At 41.5% G+C, this 20,614-nt stretch overlaps 1 protein-coding gene across 2 annotated transcripts in view; it reads right to left on the bottom strand.

Annotated features, from left to right (window-relative positions):
- Positions 1 to 20,080, bottom strand: part of rimbp2a (RIMS binding protein 2a) — an 82,462-nt gene extending 62,382 nt beyond the window's left edge. Inside the window, exons 1-5 of one of the 2 annotated variants that reach the window (XM_048166059.1) lie at positions 20,021 to 20,080; positions 19,633 to 19,659; positions 19,414 to 19,544; positions 16,689 to 16,816; positions 15,354 to 15,486 (exon numbers count right to left, since the gene is read on the bottom strand). The gene's annotated coding sequence lies outside the window, so the exon portion shown is untranslated. Of the gene's footprint in view, positions 1 to 7,295; positions 7,437 to 15,353; positions 15,487 to 16,688; positions 16,817 to 19,413; positions 19,545 to 19,632; positions 19,660 to 20,020 lie in introns of those variants that run through there. The other variant, XM_048166064.1, reaches the window with a different exon arrangement.
- Between the last annotated feature and the right edge of the window lie 534 nt (positions 20,081 to 20,614).

The raw sequence follows: 20,614 nt of genomic DNA, 5'->3' as shown, positions 1-20,614 counted from the left end.
GGAAGCACATGACAGGAAGAAGGAAGCATGACTGAGAAATACAAAATAAAACACGCATTCAGTGTCCGGTATTGTTTGTGATTTGCATGCGGTCACGTTGTGTTTCTCTCGTGTGGATTACCTGTCTTTGTTTATTAAAAGAAGCTTTATCTTGACATTCTCTCATCTTCATTGGAAAATATTACAGAATACCGAACCAAAGAAAGAAAATGGATTATGCAGCTGAGTTTTCTGCTCTCGCTCGGGAAGAGCTTTCGTTTGTGGATTATACATCTCGCTTTTGCCAACTTGACCATCAGACTTTGATTAATGATGAATCATTAAAATCATTATTCTGGATAGAAGCTAATTACTATGGACTATGGGATTTACCTGATTTGGTGGAAGGAACATGGAGAGAGGCCATTCTCTGGTGTTTGGAGTATGCATAACCCAGGGAGATGTCATCGTTCCGTTGTTCTCATCAACTACAGATGAGGAGCCTGAACCCACCGCAGATTGAGAGACCCAGCTGATACTCGACACGGACACCAAACCTATGCCTGCTACGGATCCAGAGCCAGCAGCCTCATCTGTCCTGGAAGAGAAGCTTGAAATCCCATCTGATCAGGTCTGTGAGCCGGCCGTCACATCCAATCCAGTGGGGCTCATAATTAAACGGGAAGAGGAGGAATGGCTAATCGACTCGACTACAGAGATAGTGCTTCCCACCCTGCCTACCTTCTTCACAACTAGTTCGTTCCTACATAAATGAATATTTGTCACCACCATAAATGTCCATCAATGAGTCAGTCTCCTCATCCAAACTTCCTCTCCTGCCTGCTCCTCCAAAGCCAGCCATTCCTTCGTCCCACCTCTGCTGGATTCCTTCAGCCCCTTGGCTCGACCATGCAACCAGGATCCGCCTTGGGGCTTCGAGTCACCAGCTCTGCCATGGCATGGGGATTCTCTAGCTCCACCTCAGGCCGTCAACCAGTCAGCTTTGCCCTGGCTCCTTGCTCCACCTGGGACCAGCGTCCCTTCGACTCCACCGAACTCCCTCGTCCCACCGGCTCCAGTCATCACCGTACCTTCACCACAGACTTCCGGGCGGTCTGCTGCGCTCCACCCCTCCACCGCTACATCTCCGTCGGGCTCCTCCATCCCTCAGGCTCCACCACCATTCTCATTCAGTCTCCTGGTCCATCAACGTCGCCGGGTCTCTCTGTCCATCGGACAGTGCTGGCCCTCACCATCTCCCTGGATCACCTCAGTCAGTGGAGCTCAATTTCCACCATGACTCCTTCCTCCATCATTTCCACCATGGGTCACCTTTTTCCTGGCTGCCTCCTGTTTCACATGGAACTCTTGTCCACTGTCCGCTCCTCCAAAATCCTAAAAATACCTATGAGGAAGGGTAACTATACCCACTAGAGGAAGCTAGAAATGTCTGCAATAAAAAGCTGTGCTATTGTCTCCGAGGTCTGCCTCAGCCTGGAACAGAGAGTGTCCAAATAAAGAAAGGTATCCCATTAATGGGGAGGGTACCCTCCATGATAGTCCCTGTAGTCTGGGGATCATCTCGAGCTCTCCTGTGGGAGCAGAAGACCTACTTACAGACCCCAAGTGGGGGAGGCTGTTTCTTCTTTGCTGCTTATACAAGGGATCTGTCTACTTAGTAACCCATTTAGGGGAGGCAGCAACAGCCCAGTGAGTAAGCTAAAGTTTGTATCCTAGGGAAACTGCCTATTAAGTAAATAAATAAATAAATATTTAAAAAAACTCCACAAGGGTGGCAGTTCCCTCCAAATAAATGAAGGAGCCTCCTGCTTAAGGGACCCCAGCTTTGGGGGAGGTAGCTATGACTTCATTGCCACAAGGGAGCTGCCTACTTATAAGACCCTGGAGAGGCAGCTGCAACCTTGAAATTTAAGACAAAAGAACTTGATGACATCTAATACGGGTGCTCGTTTATACTCTTGTTCATACCAGTAGTGACTTCACGGACTGTCATCGGCCAGTGATATTGTTAAACACATACTTCAGACACCGTCACGCTGGAGGCATCCCACAAAGTGTCCTCTAGAGCAGTGGTTCTCAATCTTTTTTACGCCAAGGCCCACCTCCTCTCCGAATCAACACTGTAAGGCCCACCTCAGAACCCCACCTCCACCCCCCCCACCACCACCACCACTTTTTTTAAAAATGTACAAAAACATTTGCATTCTAGTGTTATTACTTTTTAACCCCATTATTTTTTAAAGAAAAAATTCAAGATAGATTTAAACCCTCAGTGTTCTTTTTTCAAACATACTTTGCAGACATTCTTTACAACTTAAAACGTCTCGGGTTACAGATGTAACCCCTGTTCCCTGAATAAGGGAACGAGACGCTACATCAATGACGTGATGGGAACCCTCTGCATTTTGTCTTCGTGAAGCACCTCTGTATCCAACCAATGAGGAAACGTGACGTCAGAGGCGGGTGACGTCACGGACCAGGAAACTATAAAGCATACCCAGAACAAAGAACGCTAGCTTCTGGAATATGTCCAAGGTATCTAGGAGGTACGGCAATGCGACATAGCGTCTCGTTCCCTTACTCAGGGAACAGGGGTTACAACTGTAACCCGAGATGTTCCCTTTCGTTGGAACTGTCGACGCTACGTCAATGACGTGATGGGAACGCTATCCCAACTACGCCGTATCTTCAAGTACCTGGCTGTTATCTTGTAAGACCAAGGAACCTGGAGTAGTATTTACATCAAGATTATAGAACCTGATGAATCTATGCTGGGAAGACCATCCAGCTGCACCACATATATCATCTAATGATACTCCTGACAGTAGTGCTTTAGAAGCAGCCATACCTCTAGTAGAATGAGCGCGAATAGCTAAGGGACATGGCTGTCCCAAAGCTTTGTAGGCGAGTGAGATGGCCTCGACCACCACTTACTCATCCTCTGCTTAGATGCAGGGCCCCCCCATACTCTGGTCGGCCAGTATGGAGCCACCAATATTAGATCGACCCCTTCCTGGTGAACCTTTTCCAGAACTCCCGGGAGCAGTGAGACTGGGGGAAATGCGTACAGACGCAGCCTCGGCCACACGAGCAGGAGACAGACGTGCCTGCATCGTGGTAGAATCCCAGATTACCCCTAGATAGTTGGCAACCTGACTCGGAACCAGCACACTCTTTTTGGCATTGAGCCTCAGCCCAAGCCTTTTCATGTGCGACAGAACAACATCACGATGTTGAACTGTTGAATTGTTCTGTTTGAGCTAATATCAACCAATCGTCGATATAGTTCAGCATGCGGATGCCCTGGAGTCTCAGTGGAGCCAGCGCAGCATCCACGCACTTCGTGAACGTGCGGGGTGAGAGGGATAGGCTGAAAGGAAGAACTCTGTATTGGCCGAAAGGAAGAACCCTGTATAGCTTCGCCCCCGAAAGCAAACCTGAGGAACTTCCTGTGAGAAGGATGGATGGATAAATGAAAGTATGCGTCTTTCAGATCTATCGCCACAAACCAGTCCTCGGACCTGATCTGTGGGATGATCTGTTTGAGTGTAAGCATTTTGAACTTCAACTTCCTTACAGATCGATTTAACACACGTAAATCTATGATCGGACGCAACCCTCCATCCTTCTTCGGAACAATGAAGTAGCGGCTGTAAAAGCCCGACATTTTGCTGGGAGGAGGAACTCTTTCTATAGCTCCTTTTTGCAAAAGCGTCGTAACTTCTTGTTCCATAACCAGAGACTGCTCTGGGGTCACCACCGTGGGAAGAACCCCATTGAACTTGGGCGGACGAGAACCAAACTATATTTTGTAACCCTGTTCTACCATGAGCAGCACCCATTTCAAAATGTTTGGAAGACGTTTCCATTCTTCTACAAATTCTACTAAGGGAACCAGTCTCTCGAGACTGGTCTCTGGTGTTTTTTGAGCACTTGGCTCGTCTATCTGACACGGCGCACTGGCAGACAGGCGAATCAAGCGCTGACCGACCCTCCTCGGAGGATCAGTGGAGGCCGCTGCGCCCTGAAGCACACGAGGTGGCAGGGTTGGCAGAACGGCCCCCTGAGGGCACCGAGGGGGAACTGGCATCAGATTTTCTAATACCCGAACCCCCCAGAGGGGGCTGCCCTCCTGAGTCCCAGACGCTTGGCGTCAGGACTTCTTTTTTGAAGCCTTCCGGGAGATAATGACGGTCCTCAGATCCGTCCTACCTCCGGAAGGCTTCGCCTGTGTTGACCGCCCGGTCCCCAGGCTTTCTGCAAGTGAGCACGGGTGGCCACACTGGCTTTTTGTTGCACTCTGTGTGCAGAGGAGCTGGCTATCGGCCGAGACTGCTCCTGCTCAGCAGCCTCGGGGGGAATACGACGGGGGAGGAACTTTTGGAAGGCCACAGATTGTTTGCGTGTCTCCTGGAACCTATCGACGACCGTAGAGACAGCGTCGCCGAATAGGCCCGCAAGAGACAGCAGCGCATCCATAAGAACATGCCTATCCTTTTCTTTGATGTCAGACAGGTTCAAACATAAATGCCTCTCCATGGCCACCAAGGCTGCCATAGAGCGGCCGATTGACTTGGCCGTCTCCTTAGTGGCCCGGAGAGCTAAATCAGTGGCTTTTCTGAGTTCCTGAATGGGTTCGAATGAAGCCTCCCCACTCTCGTCTATCTCCCCCAGCAGGTCAGCCTGATAAGCCTGCAGTATTGACATAGTGTGCAGGCATGCAGCAGCCTGACCCGCTGCAGAATAAGCCTTGCCCACCAAGCCCGATGTTGTTTTTAAGGGCTTAGTGGGCAATGTCGGGGTCTTAAGGGACGATGCAGACTCGGGCGAGAGTCTCTTCAACTCGAGGCATCGCCCCATAGCCGTGGTGTTTCAGCCCTATTATGTTACTATATAGTGATGTTTGGGGGCTGAAAACACGATGTTGAACTGGTCTATTCCACGATCTCGACACCTCGGTGTGGAGGTTGGGAAAGAACGGCAGACCCTGACGCTGGGGTAGTGACCGCGCGGGAAGAAAGCGTTCATCTAATTTGCTTTTCGGTTTATTTTCCGTTTTTTCCATGGGCCAGTCGATATTTAGTTTTTAAACTGCCCTGGTCACCACCTCCAGCAGCTCCTCGTAGGCTGGAGACGAGGATGGAGGGTCCTCATCTCCACCCTCGACGCCTACCACATCAACCTCGAGAGAAAACTCCCTCGAGAGCTGCCTGTGCGCGCTCAACTCCCAAGCATCTCACACACATCTCATGTGTGCCCCCACCCGAAATGAAACGCGGGCAGGGAGGCACACACTTGAATAAACTGCTGCTTTTCCGCCATTTTATATATGTGTCTTATTACGCTTGAAACTCTTGTCCTCAGATGAAGAGATCACTGTGTGCAATATAGCAGGGACAAACAACAATAAATAAGACAGACAAGATACAGAGAGCGCTTGCTGAAGACAAAAGAAGCTAGCGTTCTTTGTTCTGGGTATGCTTTATAGTTTCCTGGTCCATGACGTCACCCGCCTCTGACGTCACGTTACCTCATTGGTTGGATACAGAGGTGCTTCACGAAGACAAAAAGCAGAGGGTTCCCATCACGTCATTGATGTAGCGTCGACAGTTCCCACGAAAGGGAACTACTTTGCTCAGTTACACAGTAACTTAAACAAATAAGCACAAGTCAACCTGCCATACCAAACAAGACCACAGGGAGATGCCAGAGAACTGCATTTAGATACTATACGGATCCATTCAAAATGAATAAACAAACCAAAATACAAATGAAAAATAAAAACTTTCTACATGCGTGGAAACTCCGCAATCTAAAGGCGGGTCAATGTCATCAGTGAACAGTTCCTCTGTCATAACAAGCAAACGTGTAGCGTCTGATGTCCATGTGTACATAAACACCACTGATCCTCACAAATTTCTCCAAAACACACTTGTTTGGCGAGCATCCGTTATAAAACACTTACTGTAGTACATTAATTTTGACAACTACGTCCCTGCTGTGTGTTCATGCAGAAATACAATGTTATCGCGATCAGTGAGCCGAGAGCGTACATGCACGGTTGTTTACACATCAATAATTTTGGACTCGTGCACGCCTAATGTATGACTGCTGTATGCCACTGTAATCGTCTTTACTTTAATTACAATCGTCATCCATCAAAACCTTTATAGCGACACTGGTTTTCCAACTGAGCGAGTTAGTTTGTGTATCCTATGTTCATGAAGCAGTTGGGTGTTTTGAGTCTGTATTTAACAGCAGCACGATGAGAAACGGCCTGGGCTGATCCGAAACAATCACAGAATATGTACAAGAGAGGTGGTTCTTTGTTTTAAATGTATTTTTCAATTTATCTCTTCTAATGTAACGTATTAATAATAAAATTAATGAATTATATTCATATATTTAAATTAATTATAAGTTATCTCACGGCCCCCCTGGAGAATCACTGAGGCCCCCTAGTGGGCCGTGGCCCACAGGTTGAAATGAACAAATTGTTCTTTTGAGTCAGAACTTTTTAATTAATCTATTAATATAGTTCAAATGGAATGATTTAACAAAATTTATCCAAGTTCAGTTCACTGAAAAATAAGGGTGCAACAGTGAAAAGCCCTCTGGACGGAGAAATTATCAGGAGACGTCTTCTTCAGCATTACAAGGAAGAAAGTCATACTGATTTGGAATAATATGAGGGTAAGTAAGTATGACAAACTTTTTCATTTTCAGGTGAACCATCCCCATAAAAACTTTTTTGCTTCATTGAAACTGCTTAATTTCCAGGGCTGCATTTCCCAAAAACATCGTAAGCCTAAGTTGATCATAGAACAATTGCCACCAATGGTCTCTATGATCAACTTAGGCTTACAATGCTTTTGGGAGACGCAGCCCAGTACAGTTCTAAAGTGTGTTCTAAAACAGGGTAAACTTTCTCAGCAGTGCTCAAGCTCAGTTAAATTTGTGCATGTCACTTCCCATCTCCATTCAGCGGGACGAAATTGATCTGTTGCAACTGAGGCTTGTAACAAAAGCCATTATTATGGTCTGTCAGTTTTCCATTACCAATCTGTCTTTGCTCACCAGTGGGCTTGTTGCCAGGGCAACAGCTCCAGCATCACATCACGTGTACAATTCAGGCACTTCATATGCATTTTGCCTTATAGAAAACAACTGTTGCTTTCACTCATTAAACATTTAGTCAGGGCAGAGGAGCTTCAGACAACATGATAAGATCCAAAAGTGTGATTATTACCAAAAGCTGAATGAATAAGCAACAAAAACATCCCAAACTGACTTACCAGGGATTGATGCAGCCGTTTCTGCTGTTTGAGAGTGGCTAGCTCTAGTTTAAGAGCTCTGTTCTTGTCCTCTAGGAGGTGGTAGCGATTTACATGATGGGCTCTGTGAGAGGCCAGTTGCAACGGCTGGACCTCCTGCTTCAGCTGCAGGGGAAAATTACAGACAGGACAGTGACTTACCAAGAAAACACTGGGGGTAAACAGAGTGGCCATAATTCTGCATGTTCAAGGTGAAGTGTTGTAAAGATGAAAATCAACAAAGAAAGACTTTTGCTTTCTATTTCCAAACCCCTCCAAAGGGTCATTTGGAATTCCTAAATGCAAAGAGTGGCTGATAGGCCAAGATGTGTGTAAATTGAGGGTCTGCTAATTGACCCTTTTTACATTTCCAGGTTTCTCAGAAGCTGAAGTCATCATAGTTGGGTACTTCTATAGCGGCTAATGAGAGGCTACATTAAATATATTTTTTTGTGTTCACATTTGCTCAAATAGCAAAAGAAAAACTCCACAATAGTGTTTTCACAACTTTCAAAACGAGGAAAAAAATTGAGAGATATTGATAACGGCAGTCAGAAGAGAGAAAGTCAATTTTTTATTAACTAAAAGTTAGTCGATGAGAAGAGGCTTAGTCGACCAAATTTTAATTAGCCGGTTGGTCGCCGAGGACAGAACGTTAACACTGCTGGTCCATGTGGTAATTACAGTATGTTGGGCAGGAAATCCAGATGTTCGGCTGTCATTCATCGACCTCAAACATGGCTTATCATTTGAAAGTAGTACCTTAAGGATAGCCACTTTACATGGCTGCTTGCTCTAACATTAACCTAAATATTGTAAAAGATTTCAATTAATCAGAATATATATGATTTAAGTGTAATATAGCCATTTTTATTCTACAATTATAATGATGGATCTGACAATGTGAGTCTCTGTAGAGGCCTGTAAGAGAATGGAATGTGCTTGGATGGAATGGGTTTGCATATGTTGGAGCTTCTCACTATGACATTAGATATATGGTATAAATGGTAAGCTGTGCATCTTGTTCTGTCATTAAAGAATATTTGTAGGATGAGTGGGGGCCTTAAAATATAAATAAGTTGGGGTCTCTCATTCCACTGTTCAAAATAGATAGAATTTGCAAACAAAACATGGTAGAACTGATAAACAATAATGGGGCAGAGTTTGAAAATGGATAAGATGTATTGATCCCACCTGGGTGGAGAGCTATAGGGTCACTCTGTGTAAAATCAACCACATTTCGGAAACTTCCCCAGCTCAAATTTTTGAGTTTGTTAATATTTTTTGCTGCAGAAAGACAAGCATAAATAGTGATGAAAGCCAAAATATTAAATGTCACAGATGGATATTTACTGAGTAATCCGCAATTTTGTAGAGGGGGGTCAAAAATACACTGAAAATGGTTCAGGCACATTAATTTGATCTCAAAAGTGTATTTTTAACAATGTATATTTGAATCAGTTTTAGGGATATTTGGAAGAAATGATTGTGAGCCTGACTGGTAACCCAAAGGTTGCTGGTTCAATTCTAGCACCAGGAAATGACTGAGGTGCCCTTAAGCAAGGCACCTAACCCCCAATTGCTCCCCGGACACTATAATGACTGCCCACTGCTCCAGGTGTGTATCACGGTTTGCAGTGGGTGTGTGTTCACACTACTCTGCTCCTAATGTAACCATATAGGGCCATATATAACCATATAGGGTCTTAAAAGTGAAGATTCCAAAAGAAAAGGTTCATAAGAACAAGACATTTCTAGTTTTAGTGTTATTTGTTCTTCAGATATCTTCTGTAACCACAATAACTATCAGCTGTCTAATACCCCTTTTCCACCAAGGCCGTTTGAGTGCTGGTTCGGAGCCAGAGCCTTTCAAATCAGTTCTTTGTCTTTCGACACACAAAGCACCAGCTCCGAACCAGGAAAAGTGGTTCGTAAGTAGCACCAAAATGTTGCTGGGCTAGAAGTAAGAACCGCTTGCGTCAGGGGCTGGGGGCGGGGTTACCGTGACCACCAAGAAACTTGTGACCGCCATTTTTGAAATAGCAGCTAATCGAGCTAATAGCAGCTCGATTGTAATCTCCGTCTATATACAAATTACGGCGTGCCGTGTTTGGATGCCGATGTAGTTCGCAAAGTCATGAGCATCAACAGTAGTGAAACATCCGCGATTGTTGATAGAAGGCTTGTTCGAGATGCATCGGAGCAGCGCGGACCGATTAGGCGGGTGCCGCGGATTCGCGGGAGCGTTTGTAGAGCACATGACTCCTTGTGCTTTATATCGTTCTCGCGGAGCTTTGATGTCATGCGCCGATTGCTATGCGAGAAGCCGATGCATCTCAAACAAGCCTGGTGTGTTTGTGTTTGGCGCTGCAGCGCTAGCTTTGCTGTCAAATATGAGACGTATACGTGACGTAAGACCTGGCTCTGTGCTGGCTCTCTAGCCCGTGGAAAAAATTTGAACCGGTTCTTAGAAGACTCGTCAGTTGAACTAACTCCGAACTGGCAGTAGCACTAGCTCTGAACTAGCACCCGGTTCGTGCTGGTGGAAAGGGGGTATAAGAAATTTACCGACATTTGGTTCTTGACCATTGAAAATGGGTAAAATTCAACAATTTGGACATGGAGTCACATAGGGGTCCCAATATCTATGATACTGAACTATATAGGGCAGTGGTCTCAAACTCAGTTCCTGGGGGGCCACAGCTCTGCACAGTTTTGCTCCAACCCTAATCAAACACCTGATCCAGCTAATCAAGGTCTTCAGGATTACTAGAAAGGTGTGAGTTGGAGCTGGTTGGAGCTAAACTCTGCAGAGCTGTGGCCCACCAGGAATTGAGTTTGAGACCACTGATATAGGGCCTTAAAAATAAAGATTCCAAAAGAAATGTTTATTAAGAATGAGAATCTAGCAGGATATTAAGATATTTTGAATACTTTTAGACTAACATGCATGCAAACTTTGGAAAAATAATACTTATGGCACTTAGACAGTTATGTTCTATGCAATTGAGCTGATTAAAAAGCTGAAAAAAGAGATATAGTTCTAGTTTTAATAAAGATATAAAGATATCTTTAATACTTCTTGAGTTACAGGGATTCAAACTTGAGGCAAAAACAAAAAAAAACATAAGAAGTGCTTTTTCCCCATTTTTAACTGTCACCGTTGGCATATAATGAAACAAAGATTGCTAAAGTCAACCGTTTTTACTAATAGACCTACCAATCTCTGTTTAAAAATAAAATAATGATGCTGCCATCTTTCTAAAGTCATTTTTTCACCTCTCTAATTTGGCTCCAAGTCTCAGATGAAAATGGTCATTTTGGCCCCCCTCTACAAAATGGTGGATTATACTCAGTAAATATCCATCTGTGACATTTAATATTTTGGCTTTCATTACTATTTATGTTTCTCTTTCTGCAGAAAAAATCTTAACAAAATAAAAAATTTGAGGCGGGGATCTCAGGTTGAGTTGACACGGAATGACCCTATAAGAAAACTGCATAAAAAAGATTGTGCGAGAGCTGGTCCAGCAGTGGCTCTGCAGACTAACTCTCCTTTATTTCTTTGTAATAAAGTCTATCTTCTGGCATCAAAATCTCAAGACTCTGAAAGCAATTTTTCACAGAAACAACATAATTGACAACAATGTGCGCTATTATTAGGCACATATCTGTATTCGTGAGGAGTTAGTACCACGCTTACTGCATGATATGTTTAACTTAACATGCTTTTCTCTCTATAGGCACATCCACTAGCCTATACTGTGGAGATGACCAGTCAGCATCGTCAACTTCATCTTTGCAGCTGACAATGACTCTGAAAACACTAGTTTATTAATAAATTATTAAAATGTTAGCAATGTTACATATAATATTCACTCTCAGCCCTAAAACCCAAACCCTTTTGCCGATATAATATCATAAACGTGCGACTAGTTGACTAATAGCTTAAAGAGATAGTTCACCCAAAAATGAAAATTATGTCTTTTACTCACCTTCAACTTGTTCTAAACCTGAACTTGAACTTTTTTTTTTCTGCTGGACACAAAAGAAGATATTTTGAAGAATGTCAGTAACCTAACAGTTAATGGACCCCACTGACATCCATAGTATGGAAAAAAAAATACTATGGAAGTCAATGGGGTCCATTAAAGGTGCCGTAGAACGTCTTTTCAAAAGATGTAATATAAGTCTAAGGTGTCCCCTGAATGTGTCTGTGAAGTTTCAGCTCAAAATACCCCATAGATTCTTTTTAATTCATTTTTTTAACTGCCTATTTTGGGGCATCATTAACTATGCACCGATTCAGGCTGCGCGGCCCCTTTAAATCTCTCGCTCCCTGCCCTCCCGAACTCTCGACTATAAGTGCAGTTATACAGTGCATAAACAAAGTTCACACAGCTAATATAACCCTCAAATGGATCTTTACAAGATGTTCATCATGCATACTGCATGCATGGATCGGATCATGTGAGTATAGTATTTATTTGGATGTTTACATTTGATTCTGAATGAGTTTGAGGCTATATGCTCTGTGGCTAACGGGCTAATGCTACACTGTTGGAGAGATTTACAAAGAATGAAGTTGTGTTTATGAATTATACAGACTGCAAGTGTTTAAAAATGAAAATAGCGACGGCTCTTGTCTCCGTGAATACAGTAATAAACGATGGTAACTTTAACCACATTTAACAGTACATTAGCAACATGCTAACGAAACATTTAGAAAGACAATTTACAAATATCACTAAAAATATCATGATCATGTAAGTTATTATTGCTCCATCTGCCATTTTTCGCTATTGTCCTTGCTTGCTTACCTAGTCTGAGGATTCAGATGTGCACAGATCCAGACGTTAATACTGGCTGCCCTTGTGTAATGCCTTGAACATGGGCTGGCATATGCAAATATTGGGGTCATACATATTAATGATCCCGACTGTTACGTAACAGTCGGTGTTATGTTGAGATTCGCCTGTTTTCTGGAGCTCTTTTAAACAAATGAGATTTATATAAGCAGGAGGAAGCAATGGAGTTTGAAACTCAACGTATGTCTTTTCCATGTACTAAACTCTTGTTATTCAACTATGCCGAGGTAAATTCAATTTTTGATTCTAGGGCACCTTTAATTGTTTGGTTACTGACATTCTTCAAAATATATTATTTTGTGTTCAGCAGAAGAAAGAAATCTATAAAGGTTTGGAACAGCTTGAGGGTGAGTAAATGATTTTTGAGTGAACTATCCCTTTAAAGGTAGGGTAGGCAATTTGTTTTATAAACATTTTTTGTTATACTGGTTGAAATGCTCTTTACATGCTGATAGCAATCAATAATAGAAGTGGTCTAAATATTAAAACATGTACATATATCTTCTGTGGAAGTCACCAAAAAATGTTCATCCAATCATTGCATTTGGTCTGAATGCGTTCCATAAGTCTATGCAGAGCAACCAAAACAATGAGCTTATGCTGCATTCACAGCATGTCGTAACGGTAATTACGAGATCCGGCAACCCATGACGTACCCAGAACTGTTCACGTCCTCAGACAAAGATTTATGTGTTTCTATGTCAACACTTTCAATGTCGAAATGAATCTGCAGCAGTCAGGTGGTACAACTAGAGCTCTGTAAGTCGTTTATGTTCATTATTATTGTAATGTAATGTGCTTTAATAAATGAGGTAATTTAACAGAGTCTCTTGTCTCGTGACACTTTGCAGATGCTGCTCTGTGCTTTGCATTCATGTGTTTTGAAGGAGGTGTGGCATTGGAAAACACTCTGAAGGGAGGGTGGGATCTTATGCTTTCAAAGCTAGCATGCTATTGCTAACCTCTCCAAAACTGCCAACCCTACCTTTAAATGAACGACTACTACGACTAGAAAAATTCGACTAGAAAATTCTTTAGTTAAGGGCAGCCCTAAATGAAACTTTGCTGTGGGTGTAATTTCAAGACTTCTAGTTAAAAACAATCTTTGTGATGTTACTTGTGCATTACCTGCTAGCATTTAGTCAACAAAGAATTATGCCCAGATTATCAAAAGTTTGCCTTTTTTTTTCTGACACTTGCCAACTGTGCAGTGGTGCAGTACAGCGGCACTGTGATTCTAGCCGTGTTTATTGGTTACTCTCAAGAAATTTTACAAATAAAGCTCTTGCTAAGAAACATTGTGTTAACTTCTACACCTTCTGAGATTGCTGAATCCCTAAGTATTTAGTAGTTCTAACTCTATATTTACTGACAAACTCCAATATATTATTAAATATTCACATGACATTCACAATATAATCTCTGTATGACATTTTAAACAATTTATAAAACAAAGCATTAGTCAGTCCTTTATTATGAAGTAAAATGCACCAATGTGATATGTCAGCATAACCATTACGCAAACATTCAAATGTTACAATATTTATGAGAGACATTCAAGACATTCATACAACTGCCATCATAGTGCTTCCTTAACAGAAAGTGGATCAGCAGAGCAGAACAGTTATTGAACAGTTTGGTACCATCAAACAAGATTTTTTAACGTCCAATCAAGTTTTGAAGCATATACTCAAAACGAGCAATTTACCTTCCCCTCAATTAGAGCCTTTAACAGTTTAGCTAAACTATTTACTATTAAGCACATAGTGAAAAACATCCAGTGTAACTCTTTTACTGAACCCTGAGAACCATGTAATAATAATTTTGTGCTTTAAAAAGTAATATACAGCTATAAATGATAAAAAAAAAAACTGCTTGTCCATTTAGCATTATAACTTTCTCCCCATTTCTCTAATCTTATGTTTTACAACTGACTTGTATTACATAGTACATACCATTTCATGATATTTTAAAGCCTTTTATAGATATATTTTTTATTAACTTTGAAATGAAGAAATTCACAAACATTTTGGTAGAAACATCGAGAGAGAAAGTTTAAAAAAAAATGCAAAAGAAAAAGATTTTTGTGCATTCAGCATCAATGATTACAGACGGTCAATCAAATATAGCATCATTAAATATGAGATAGACATAGTATTAAGCCTTTTTAAACTCCACATTTTAAACTCTTCAACTGCCAACCTTTTGGGCTGTAGTATCAATGCCAAAAACGCAACTGTTGCCAACCACACATAGGGCTCTCGTGAGTGTTCCAAAGCTCTCGCGTCTGTTTTGTGTGCACGAGTGTCTGTGTGGATTTTACAGAGGGATCTTACATAATCTCAGAAAACAGTCTGCTGTATCAGAATAGTAATACTACCAATCGCACAGTCACATGTGTGCCAGTTCTCCAGCTGGTTTGCATGCTACACTACATTAGCAGACTCAGTCACAGCCAGTCAGCCTACTGCCCCATCAGTACCAACCCAGCCAGAGCCTGCAGAGTTATGGGAGCAAGGACTGACACACCAATATATCCAACTTATCAAATATAACAAGTCACAAGTCCTACAAGCAGGATAGGAGCATTAACCAGTGAGCTAATGAGCCATTGGACCAACAAAGTCGACCGTCAACCTTCCCCACAGAGAGACATGTCCAGGATTAATTTGGAAAATGAACTGAAGAGAGACTTCTCACTCCAGCTGTGTGCCGACTGCCATGGGACCATGACGACTGCGACAGGAGTGAAGAAAACAGCACATGGACACATAATGTATGACCTAATATGCATATTTACACCTGACCATGACCTTGACCAGCTATAGCATGGAAAACCCACAAATAAACATATAAACTCCTTATGAATCAACTTGCATCCTCAGGTTATCTGCATGTTTGCAGCCTCTGGACTAAGCAGCAAGACATCATCACAATCCACCACCTGGCTCCAGATGCCACTAGGTCAAATGTCTTTCTGCACATCTGGATCATGCCATATTCTGTAGGATGCTCTCGTCTTGTTTTGCAGTAATACAGAGCTGGAACGATCCAGCGCACGCTCCGTTCTAAGCAATAGAGGGGCGGCGTGTAGACATAACAGCACGGCATTACACACATATTTGCTTTGCTACTCATCTCATATCAAACATGATCTGTGTGTGCACTGTACCTTAACGGTAGCCACTTCCACCTATCTTTCTTCTCCTTAGCGCTCCCACTCCGTTATATCACTGGCTGCCAGGAGTGGCAGTGACGACACGTCTGTGGTGTGTGTTTGTGTGTGTCTCTGCAGAGGCCCTGAGCTGGAACAGGAGACAGACAGTGTGAGAGCATCTCCAGACTCTCTAGAAGTGGTGCAACAGAATGGTGCGTTCCCTTTCTCACTCTTTCTCTCTCCGTCTCTCTGTCACACACACACATGCTCATGGAGAAATGCGCATGCTCCCTGGACGCTCTTCTGCTCTCATTCAGTATGCACACACAGGCTTTCTCTCTCTCTGTCCTACACTTCCACACTCACGCATGGAGAGCACTGAAGTGTAGAGCCACTCCCATCATTGATGTGTAAATCATTTGCTGTTTTCATGCATTTCTTATGCTGCAAGAGCCAATTCAATGCATCTCATCATTTGTAGTATTGCTATCAGTATTATTTTTTTGACATAATAGGCTATTACAAATGTTATTTAAAAAAGCATATATATATATATATGTATATACTTTTTATGCTTATATATTAGCAAAAATAGCTGTGAAAATAAATCTGCATTGTTTAGCCTTTTGATCTTTCATTTAAAAAATTCTAACCGTGAAGTAAATCTAAATGTTTTTCTCCAATGCATACTGGCCACAATTATTGATACCCCTAAAAATTATTATGAGTAAAATATCCCATTATCCCAATATATTCCCATTCATATTTAGATTTTTTAGCCCACCAGGGTGACTAGGAACATGAAATTGTCCAGCCATGACTTTGTGTTTCACAGCAGTATAAATATGAGGAAACACAAAGGTCAAATTCCCTTAATGATCCATCACAACAAGTAAAACCAAAGAATATAGTTCTGATGTGCAGCAAAAGATTGTTGAGCTTCACAAAATAGAAAGTGGCTATAAAAAAAAAAAGGCTAAAGCATTGAAAATTACCATTTCCACTATCAGGGCAATAATTAAGAATTTCAAATCATGTTATGAATATGCCTGGAAGAAGACATGTGTCTATTTCATCCTAATGCGAGGTGAGGAGGATAGGTTGAGTGGCCAAAGACTCTCCAAGGATCACAGCTGGAGAATTGCAGAAAATAGTTGAGTCTCTGGGTCAGAAAGCCTAAAAAACAGCACCTACATCACCACATGTTGTTTGGGAGAGTTTCAAGAAAAATCCTTTCTGCTCTCATCCAAAAATAAACTCCATTCAGTTGTCAGAAACTACTGGACCGGCTTCTATGGTCAGATGAAACAAAACACAACAAAAAAAAGAGCTTTTTGGCAGCAAACCCACCTGTGTGAACATGGATAAAAAGTACCCCATGAGTACAGTTAATTATACTGCTGGATCTTTAATTTTGTGGGCCTATTTTTCTGTCGGAGTTCCCGGACATCTTGTTCAGTCACATGGCATCATGGATCCTATCAAATACCAAAAGATAAAAAATTCAAAACCTGACCACCTCTGCTTGAAATCTTATAAAAGTCCATGGTTGGATCTTCCATATGATATGATTCAAACAGTTATATTAAAAAATATCCTGGCTCATCCAAGCTTTATAATGGTAGTGAATGGTGCACAAAATTTTTAAGCCCAAAAAAAGCACATCCATCCATTATAAAAGTAATTCACACGACTCCAGGGGGTTAATTAAGTCCTTCTTCAGTGAAGCAATGGGTTTTTGTAAGAAAAATACCTTCTTTTTTGAGGCATTTTTCATGCTATGACCATGAATGAAACTGAGAAATGTAGATCTTTCTTAAAGTGGATTTTACTTAAAATGTTGCAATTTTATATAAATGTATATATTTAAATTATTACAAATTAAGGAAAAATAACTAATAAAACAAAATAGGTATACCATGATAAATCCCCCAAAACTGCACAACTTTACAGTTTAAACATTAATAAAGTGAGTGATACTACTTCTGTTTAAAAAAAGTTACATTAGTTATAAAATCACATTATACTGTCTGGTTATGTAAGCTAGTTGGACAGAAAAATGAATATTCTTGCCCAATGTAAAAGCACAGCAAGCAACATAGCATAACATAACTGATAAACCCATTAGCCTATTTTATTATTTGCCTATATATATATATATATATATATATATATATATATATATATATATATATATAATAACAAGATGAGTGATAGCTGCTTACATGTCTTTATCTAGTTCACATTTCCTGTCTTCCTTTTTCTCTTTTTTCCTAAATTGGGCTCCAGTGGCTTAGACCTTTTTTTTTTTTTTTTTTTTACCATAATTTCAATTTGTGTTGATTTAGAACTTCTCCTGCACCCCTCATACATCATCTCCCTCCCGACCAGGTTAACCAGTTGTAATTTTTTTTCTTGCACGGGCGCCCCGTTCCACCCTCCGACAAGATGCCGCCCATGTTGCTCATGTCTAAATCCGACACTGAGCTTAGGTGAGAGTAGACGCCTCTCACAGTTGAGGGCTGGGCAACAAACTCAATATGAATATTTTTCTTACAAAAACCATTGTTTTGCTTCAGAAGGACTTTATTAACCCCCTGGATATGATGGACGGATGCACTTTTTTGGGCTTCAAAATCTCGAGCACCATTCAGTACCACTATAAAGCTTGGAAGAGCCAGGATATTTTTTAATTTCAGATTTAATGTTCATCTGAAAAAAGATAGTCATATACACCTAGGATGGCTTGAGGGTGAGTAAATCATGGGAAAATTATTTATTTTTGGGTGAACACCATATTTAATTTTTCACATTTGAAAATGAGGCTGTAAGACATTAAATACACTATATTTTATGGGTTAAACTGCAAATTTCACTGTAACAAACCCAGATGTGACATAGGACCTTAAAACATTTAATCATTCAGCAGACGCTTTTATCCTTACAAATTAGGAGAACAGTAGAAGCAATCAAACCAACAATAGGGTGTTGTAAGTGCTGTGACAAGTCCCAGTTAGTCTAGCACAGTGCATGTTGACAAGTGTTGATGAAAAAGATGCATCTTTAGTTTCTTGAAAATGGCTAATGACTCAGCTGCTCAGGTTTAGTTAGGCAGGTCATTCCACCAACAGGGAACAGTCAAGGTAAAGGTCCATGAAAGTGATTTTGTACCTCTTTGGGGTGGCACCACAAGGTGCCATTTACTTGCAGAATGCAAGCAGACTGTCTATCTCTCACAGACTTGTGTTCATTTGTAAAATATTAAATATGGAGGCTATCAACACATGAGTCCTCTACTTTCATTATCTCTGTCTTTATGCAATCCATCTTGTTCTCCATATGCCACTCTGAAGCACACATGTTGATACTGCCATCTCGTCCTACTGCGATTTGTTTGCGTAACCTCAAGGAACAGAAAGGGAAAAAACAGTGGCGTTCCACTCCATTCATCCCGTAACCACACTAGACAAGGGAAATTAAGTTCACCCTCTCGGAAAATCACACAGTTGCATCAGATTTTAAGGCACACAGGGGTATTAAGAGGGATTAGACAGCGTGGTAGGCACATCCTGGCCATAGCCACTCTTTGCACTGAGGAAACAGGTCATGTTGGAGGCAAAAAAAATGTGTTACAGTCTCCTCTGCTCTGTTGCCAAGCAACCCCAGCTGCTCCCATACTGCTGCCTGCCCTCTTCCCCCTCCTCCCCATCCCCCTGCGCTGGGGCAGTCCTCTACAAATGCATCAGTTTAAGATGGCATGTCTAGTCTCAAGGGAGGGGACCGGGCCTGCACTTCCAAGATGATCGGGCTGATAGGACAGTGCATTGCAACCACACCATCTGTCTGCATGCATCACCTGTAATTTCCTCACATGACACAAACACACCCTCTATTGGCTGGCGTGGCCTACTGTTCGGATTCTTTACTCTGATTGGTAGATGAGGATGTGAGGCAGTGTAAATGTAAATATAGCAAGATGGCGCCACCTTGTGTACAAGAACCATCATTGTTACTACAACTACTGCATATGAGAAACCTTTGGAAATGTAAGTGTAAATGTAACAATATTACTCACCTTATTTTGGGCACAGGATTGAATGACATCTCTTGCTGCTATGACTGACAGATGTCGCTGAATCCATGGCAGTTCAGTTTGTGACTGTCTGGGAAGCTGCTCTATATGTCAATCCTTTGACCTCGCATCTCCTACCACACACAGTGAATTGGTCAAAAACAAAATACACAAATTACACAGAATGCACAAATATACAGTATGATACTTCTAAAAACGTACCTGGATGCATTGGTCACACTTGCCAAACTGTCAAGTATGAAATTCTTGCATTAGATTTAATGTCAGAACAAAATATGAATATACAGTCAGTATAAATAATGAAATTTTCTCAGAACCTACATGCTTTTTTCGCCATTTTTGCATTACGTTGTGTTTAACGTTAGTTTATTTATTTATTTTTGGTTTATCGCACCACGTTGTACATTGGGTCTATGTAGGCTATTTTAAACATTTGAATGGACTGATAAAGGGAGCCGTAAAATATTTTTGTTTAAGTACAATGTCGTTTTGACCATAATAATGTACCAAATCAAACTTGTATAAATATTACAGTAGTATAGAAAAATACTATATGTATACATTTATAGGTAAAATATAACTCCTGTACCCATTCTGTGATGCCAAACAACTTCCCTGTTGGATCATGGGGGCCCGAGGTGTCCATCAGTTGTACCCTTCGAAATCCTTCATTCCAAATGGCTCTTTGAAGTGGCCAGTTTTGAGCACTTCGGTTCGGAACGACCCTTCAATATGGCGGCCATGATTGTTTTCACTTCGATATATCCCATTTGGAATGCACCGTGAAACTTCTGCCGGTGTTGCGAGATTTTAGGTTTTTGAGATTTTTGGTTTCCGAAGGCGGAGCATACATGAATATTCATGAGTTTCCCAGACATGTCTTTCTTTTTTTTTTTTGTTGTTGTTATATTTTGTTACCTTGTAAAGCTACATTTTAAAAATAGGGAAATTAGTTTGGCTGTACTGCTCAGTCACTTGCAAAATAGTAAAAACAACATGAAAGGATTTGTGATAAAATGATTTTCCTGAAAAATTTTGTTTGGTTCTATTAAAATGAACAATATGTGAAAACACTCTGACACACCACCTTGACCACAGTGAGTAAAGGTGGTAAGTAGAGGTGGCATGTGACCCAGGACAGTGATGAGGCCATAGCACAGCCAGAGACCGAATACATCCATGA

Source organism: Megalobrama amblycephala, linkage group LG18, assembly GCF_018812025.1.
Source record: "Megalobrama amblycephala isolate DHTTF-2021 linkage group LG18, ASM1881202v1, whole genome shotgun sequence".
In the NCBI taxonomy this organism is placed as follows: Eukaryota; Metazoa; Chordata; class Actinopteri; order Cypriniformes; family Xenocyprididae; genus Megalobrama; species Megalobrama amblycephala.
Note: the sequence above shows the minus strand (reverse complement) of the source record. Positions and strands in the feature narration are given on the sequence as shown.